The sequence below is a fragment of the Castor canadensis genome, chromosome 14, assembly GCF_047511655.1.
Source record: "Castor canadensis chromosome 14, mCasCan1.hap1v2, whole genome shotgun sequence".
Classification (NCBI taxonomy): Eukaryota; Metazoa; Chordata; class Mammalia; order Rodentia; family Castoridae; genus Castor; species Castor canadensis.
Genome location: NC_133399.1, coordinates 65,976,201 through 65,983,355, shown reverse-complemented (window position 1 = coordinate 65,983,355; position 7,155 = coordinate 65,976,201).

The window sequence follows — 7,155 nt, the reverse complement described above, 5'->3', positions numbered from 1 at the left end:
ACAAAAATCTTGAGAGTTAAACTGCACTATAGATCAAATGGATTTGGTAGACATCTACAGAGTATTTCATTCAATAGCTGTGGAACACACATTTTTCTCAGCAGCCAATGAAATTTTTTCCAAAACAGATAACATTTTAGGCCATGAAACACATCTTCACAATTACAAAAATTAAAATAATTCATTTAATCTTGAATAAAATCAACAGCAAAATAAACTACAGAAACTATATAAATACATGGAGATTGAAAAACACATTTTTGAATGGTCAGTGGGTCATTAAAAAAATTAGAAGGGAAATTTAAGAATTCCTAAAACCAAATGAAAATGAAATCACAAGTTACTAGAACCTTTAAGACACAGCAAAAGCAGTTCTAAGACAAGAGTTTATAGTTATGTGTACCTACATTTAAAAAACCAAAAAGATCTTGTCGGGTGCCAGTAGCTCAAGCCTGTAATCCTAGCTATTTGGGAGGTTGATATGGGAAGATCACAGTTTGAAGCCAACTCTGGCAAATAGTTCATGAGACCCCCATGTCCAAAATAACCAGAGCAAAATGGCCTGGAGGTGGTTGGTGGCCGCACCCTCTCCAAGGAGGAGTCCCATCGCCTGAGGATCACTGCTATAATAGAGATCTGGGCCTGTGTCTGGAGGAGTGCTTGAACCTCTCTCCCCCACGTGCATGAGGACTGTTACTAGATGGTACTGAGAGGTCTAAGCCGAGGTCCCACAGACTACAGGAATTTCAGGGTGTGAAAATGTTGAGTAAGACAAACAGACGGAATGCCTGAGTTCCTTAGCTCTCCTCCAGTCCCAAACTCTGTTCTCTATTTTTGCTTTCCCTTCTCTCTGATGCATTCAAGGAACACCACTAGGCTTGGACACTTGCTGACCCTGAAGGCACAAGGTAAGGGGCCCATGGAGTGGATAGGAGACTCCCTGGCCCAACAGTCTATAAAACTCCCTGCAGCCAACAGCAAATTCCAGTACACAAAGAAGGGAATGTTCTAAATTGAAAATAGCACTGAAGCTAACAGCTAAAACTTCACTTGCTCCGCCCTGAGTACAAAATATACCAACCAATCCACACACTAAAAACAAGATCCTCCCAATAGTTTTCTTCCTTCTGAGTGGTGCTGGGGATAGAGCCCAGTGCCCTAAGCATGTGGGCAAATGTTTGGCTACTGAACTGAACCTCCAGTGCAGTGGTGAGAAACTGCACATCAACCCTGTCAGTACCCGGTCCTGTCAACACTAAGAATACCTCAACTGAAACCTCCAACCAATGACTTGGCCTCAAATGCAGAAATCCCAAGGCAAAAGCACAAGAAATATGAGAAAATGAGGCAACATGTCTCTTCCAAACGTCAACAATTCTGCAATAGTAGACTTAAATAATAGTGAAGTGGATGAAATCTCAGACAAGTGACTCAAAAGAATGGTTACAGAAATGATCAATAAAATTAAAACACCTGAATCAATTCCAAGAGAATATAAACAAATGAATGAATGAAGGAAGACAATATAGGATATGAAGAAACAATTCAATAAAAATTGAGAAAATTAAATTGAAATCCTGGAAATGGAAAGCTCAATAAGTCAAATAAACTCAGTTGAAATCCTCATCAGTAGACTGGATCAAATTGACAGAATAGCAGGACTTAAAGGCAAGGTAAATGAATTAGAACAGTCAGACAAAAATAGGGAAAAATAAGAAAGTACAGAGGGAACATGCAAGATTTCTGGGATATCATTAAAAGACCAAACTACAAATCATGTGCATAGAAGAAGTGTAAGCTAATAACACAGGAAACATATTCAATTAAATAACAGCAGAAAATTCCCAAATCTTGGCGAGGAGATGGGCATCCAGGTACAAGGCTTTTTAGAACACCAAGCAGACAAGATCAGAAAAGAATCTCTCCACATCTTATTATTGTAGAAAGTGGAGTACATAAGCACAAATGTATCAAATAAACTGTGGGCTTGAGTTTGGCACAGCCCCAAACCGCAGAAGGGAGAAAGCATAGATACGCCCAATAAACTTCAGCTGCAGAAGTGGGCAAGATGCAGTACAGCTGTTTTTCCTACAATGTGTACATTCAGAGAGAAGCGGTTCCTCCTGTTCCCGAGAATCTGGGAAATCTCCCTTCCCAGAGAATTGCCTCTGCACCTCATTTTGCCACTATATATTATAAACTTGCTGGAGGTGGAAAAGGTTGGCATATCTCCATCTGAGCACCCAGCCTACCTGGCCCCAGATTTATACATGTTTGGTCTGCTTGTCTGTTGTCTTTTTCTACATCTCCCATCACTCTCAGTTAGGTTTCTAGGACAAGCTCATGTGGGACACAAGAATTATAGTTAAAACATTAAGTATATGGAGCAAGAAAGGAATATTTAAAGTTGCAGGAGAAAAGTGCCAAATCACAAATTAAAGCAAACCCTTCAGAATAACAGCAGATCTTGCAACAGAAACTCTAAAAGCAGGGAGGGCATGGAACGATGTATTTCTAAGCCTAAGAGAAAATAACTGTCAACCTAGCTTATTGTATCCAGCAAAGTCATCCTTCGTAATTAAAGGGGAAATAGCCAGGCATTGGTGGCTCATGCCTGTAATTCTAGTTACTCAGGAGGCAGAGATCAGGTGAATCATGATTTAAAGCCAGCCTAGGCAAACAGTATGAAAAACGCTAACTCAAAAATACCCAACACAAAAAAGTGCTAGTGGAGTGGCTCAAGTGGTGGACTGCCTGTCATCTTGAGTTCAAATCCCAGTACTGCAAAAAAAAAAAAAGATCTTTCAATGATAAACCGAAACTAAATATGACCACCAAGCAAGAACTGCAAAAGTTACTTAAGGAAATCTTACACAGACAAGAGGAATCATGCAGAGAATAAATTTCCCTAGATGAGTAAATAAACAAAGGAAAACTAGGAAAGAATCAAATACTACAAACACAACAAAATGACAGGAATTAACACCTACCTTTCAATAATAATTCTGAGTATTAATGTTCTCATCTATGATCTAAAGACATTGACTGGTGAGCAGTAAAAGACCCAACTATTTGTTGCCTAAAAGAAATATACCATTCTAGCAAAGACAAACTGAGGCTAATGTGAAGGATGGAAAAAGACATCCCAAACAAATGGAACCCAAAAGCAAGCAGGAGTAGCTATATTCATATTTGACAAAACAAATTTCAAAACAAAATTAGTCAGAAGAGACAAAGACAGTCACTTCATATTAAAAACAAGAATAATCTGTCATGAGGATAAACATATACTGAACATCCAAGTTCATAAAACACACACTACTGAATATAAAAGCACAGATAGACCCAAACACAATAACAATGTGTGACTGCAATAACTCACTCTTGTCAATAGATAGGCAACCCAGACAAAACAATCAACAAAGAAACTTCAGAATTAAGTGACATTCTGTAGTCCTAGCTTCTTGGGAGGTGAAGATTTGAAGAATTGTGGTTCCATAGCAGCAGTCTGGGGAAAAAAGGTCATTAAATCCCCATTTTGAAGGAAAAATACTGGGTGTAATGGCATGCACCTGTCATCCCAGTGACAGCAGGAAACAAAATTGGGAGATCACAGTCCAGGCCACCCTGAGCAAAAAAGTGAGACCTAATCTTAAGAATAATCAGGGCAAAAGGGCTAGAGGCATGGCTCAAGCAGTAGAGTACCTGCCTAGCAAACACAAAGCCCTGAGTTCAAGCCCTAGTACTGCCAAAAAAAAGAAAAAGAAAAAAAGAATTAAATGACACAATACATCAAATACATGCAACAGACAGCTACAGAATATTCCAGAATAGCCACAGGATATACATTCTTCTCAGCAGCTCATGGGACTTTCTCCAAAGTAGACCACATTTTAGGACATAAAGCAAGTCTTCACGAATACAAGAAAAGTACAGTAATTTCCTATATTGTATCAGACCACAAATGGAATAAAACTACAAATCAACAGCAAGATACACATCAGGAAATATACAAAAAGAGGGGAATCAGAAAACACCTAGAATTAGTTGAAAATGAAAACACAAGTTATCAGAATCTTTGGAACACAGAAAAGGCAGTGCTAAGAGGAAAGTTTATAACCATAAAATTTTAAAAATCAGATAGATCTCAAATACATAAGCTAATGATGCACTTCTATCTCTTAGAAAAACAAGAACAAGCCAAACCCAAATGCAATAAATAAAAAGAAGTAATAAAGACAGGGCAGAAATTAATGAAGTGGAGTCTGAAAGGATGATACAAAGAATCAATGAAAAAAAATAGTTGGTTCTTTGAAAAGATAAATAATATTGACAAACTTTTAGTCAGGCTAACCAAAAAAAATAAAAAGACACAAATTAATAAAATTAGAGGGGGAAAAAGAGACTATCAAAACAAATACTAATGAAATTCAGATGCTCATTAGGAACTATTTCAGAAACTTATATTCCAATAAACTAGGAAATGTAGAAGAAATGGATAAATTTCTAGACATGTGTGACCTACCAAAATTGAACCAAGAAGACATAAACCACTTAAAAAGATCCATAACTAACAATGAGATTGAAGTAGTAATAGTGTCCTAACGAAGAAAAGGTGAAGATCAGATGGGTTCACTGCTGAATTCTACCAGAGAACTAACACCAATACTCCTCAAATTATTCCATTAAATATAAAGAGAAGAAACCATTCCAAACTCATTCTATGAAGCCAATATTGTCATAATACAAAAACTAGATGAGGACACACAGCAAAGAAAATTATAGGCCAATTTCTTTGGTAAGTATAGACACAAAAATTCTCTATAAAATACTTGCAAACCAAATTCAACAACACAGAGGTGGAGGGGAGAGGGAGGGGGCGGAGTGGGTGGTAAGGGAGGGGGTGGGGGCAGGGGGGAGAAATGACCCAAGCCTTGTATGCACATATGAATAATAAAAGAAAAAAAAAAGAAAAAAACAAATTCAACAACACACTACAAAGATCATACAACATAATCAAGATGGTTTCTTTCCAGGGATGCAAAGATGATTCAACATATGCAAATCAATATACACAATATGACACAGAAACTAAAAAAAACACAAAAATCACATGATTTTCTATGTAGACACAGAAAAAGCCTTTGAAAAAATTCACCATATCTTCATTATCCTGAAAACACTAGGACTAGAAGAAACATACCTCAAGATAATAAGGCTACCTATGATAAACCTCTAGCCAACATTATACTAAATGGGGAAACACTGGAGTCGTTTCCTCTGAAGTCAGGAATGAGACCAGAATGTCTACTATCTCTACTTTTAATCAATATACTGCTTGAAATCTTTGCTAGAGCATTAGCAAGAGAAAAAATGAAAGGGATTTAAACAGGAGCTGGGCATAGTGGCTCATACTTATAATCTCAGCTACTGAGGAGGTGGAGATAGGGAGGCCTGCAGTTCAAAAACAACCCAGGCAACAATTTAGCAAGACAAACAAGATGGGTATGCTTGTATAAGTCTGTAATCCCAGCTACCTGTCAGGAGGAAGATCATAGTCCAAAACTGGCCTGGGCAAAAAGCATGAGACCCTATCTGAAAAAAATAACCTAAAGCAAAAACAGCTGAAGGTGTACATCAAGTGGCCTTGAATTCAAACCCCATTACCACCAAAAAAAAGAAGAGGGGATTTCAAATAGGAAAGGAAAAGGTCAAATTATCACTGTTGCAGTAGAGATGATCTTATGTCTAAAAGGCCCTAAAAAGTGCATCAAAATCTTAGTCTGATAAACATTTTCATTTAAGTAGCAGGAAACAAAATCAACATACAAAAATCAACAGTATTTCTATATTCCAACACTCAGAAAGAAATCAGGAAAATAATCCCATTCACAATAGCCTCAAAAATATGTAAAATACCTTGGAATAAACCTAACCAGTAACATGAAAGACCTCTATAATGAAGACCATAAGGCACTGAAGAAGGAAATTGAAGAAGATACTAGAAGATGGAAAAAGACCTCCTATGTTCATGATTGGCAGAATTAATGTGTTAAGAATGGCCAGATTACCAAAAGTGATCTGCAGATTCATTGTAATCCTCACTAAAATTCCAATGACATGCTTCACAGAACTTTTTTTTTAAGTCCTAAAATTCATATGGAGACAGAAAAGACCCCAAAAACCAGAATACTACAGATATTACAATACCTGATTTCAAATAAAACTTCTGAGCTATAGGTCAAGTGGTAGACTTGCCTCCCAAGCACAAGGCCCTGAATTTAAAACCCCAGTACTGCCACAAAAAAAGAAATTATACTATACAGCCATAGTGAAAAAGACACCATGGTACTGGCACAAAAAGAAAAGTGTAGACCAATGGAAGAGAGATGAGAACCCAGAAATAAACCCACAGGGTCACGGCCATCTAATTCTTTAAAAAGGTACCAGACCACTGAATGAAAATAACTTCAACCCCAGGATACTCTACCCAGCAAAACTATCATTCAAAATAGATGGAGCAATAAAAGTCTTCCATGATAAGCAGAAACTAAAACAGTATGTGACCACAAAGCCACCACTACAAAAGATTCTTCAAGGGATTCTGCACACAGAAAGTGAAACCCAACATAACCATGAAAGGACAGGAAAAACCAAACTACAGGAAAAGAAAAAGCAAGAAAATAGAGAGTAACCTCAACTTAAGTACACATAATCAAACCTTCAAACAACTAAGACAGCTAAATGACAGGAATCACCACATACCTATCAGTACTAACACTTAATGTTAACGGACTTCATTCACCCATCAAAACGCACCGCTTGACGAAATGGATTAAAAAGGAAGATCCAACAATTTGTTGCTTACAGGAGACCCATCTCACTGACAGAAATAAGCATAGGCTTAGGATGAAAGGCTGGAAGAAAATTTACCAAGCTAATGGCCCCCGAAAACAGGCAGGAGTAGCAATACTTAATCACTGACAAAGTAGACTTCAAGCCTACATTGATCAAACAAGATAAAGAAGGACATTCCATACTAATAAAAGGGGAAATAAACCAAAAGGAAATAATAACTATCAACCTGTAGGCACCCAATGTCAATACACCCAATTTCATCAAACATACCCTGAAAGACCTAAAAGCATATATAAA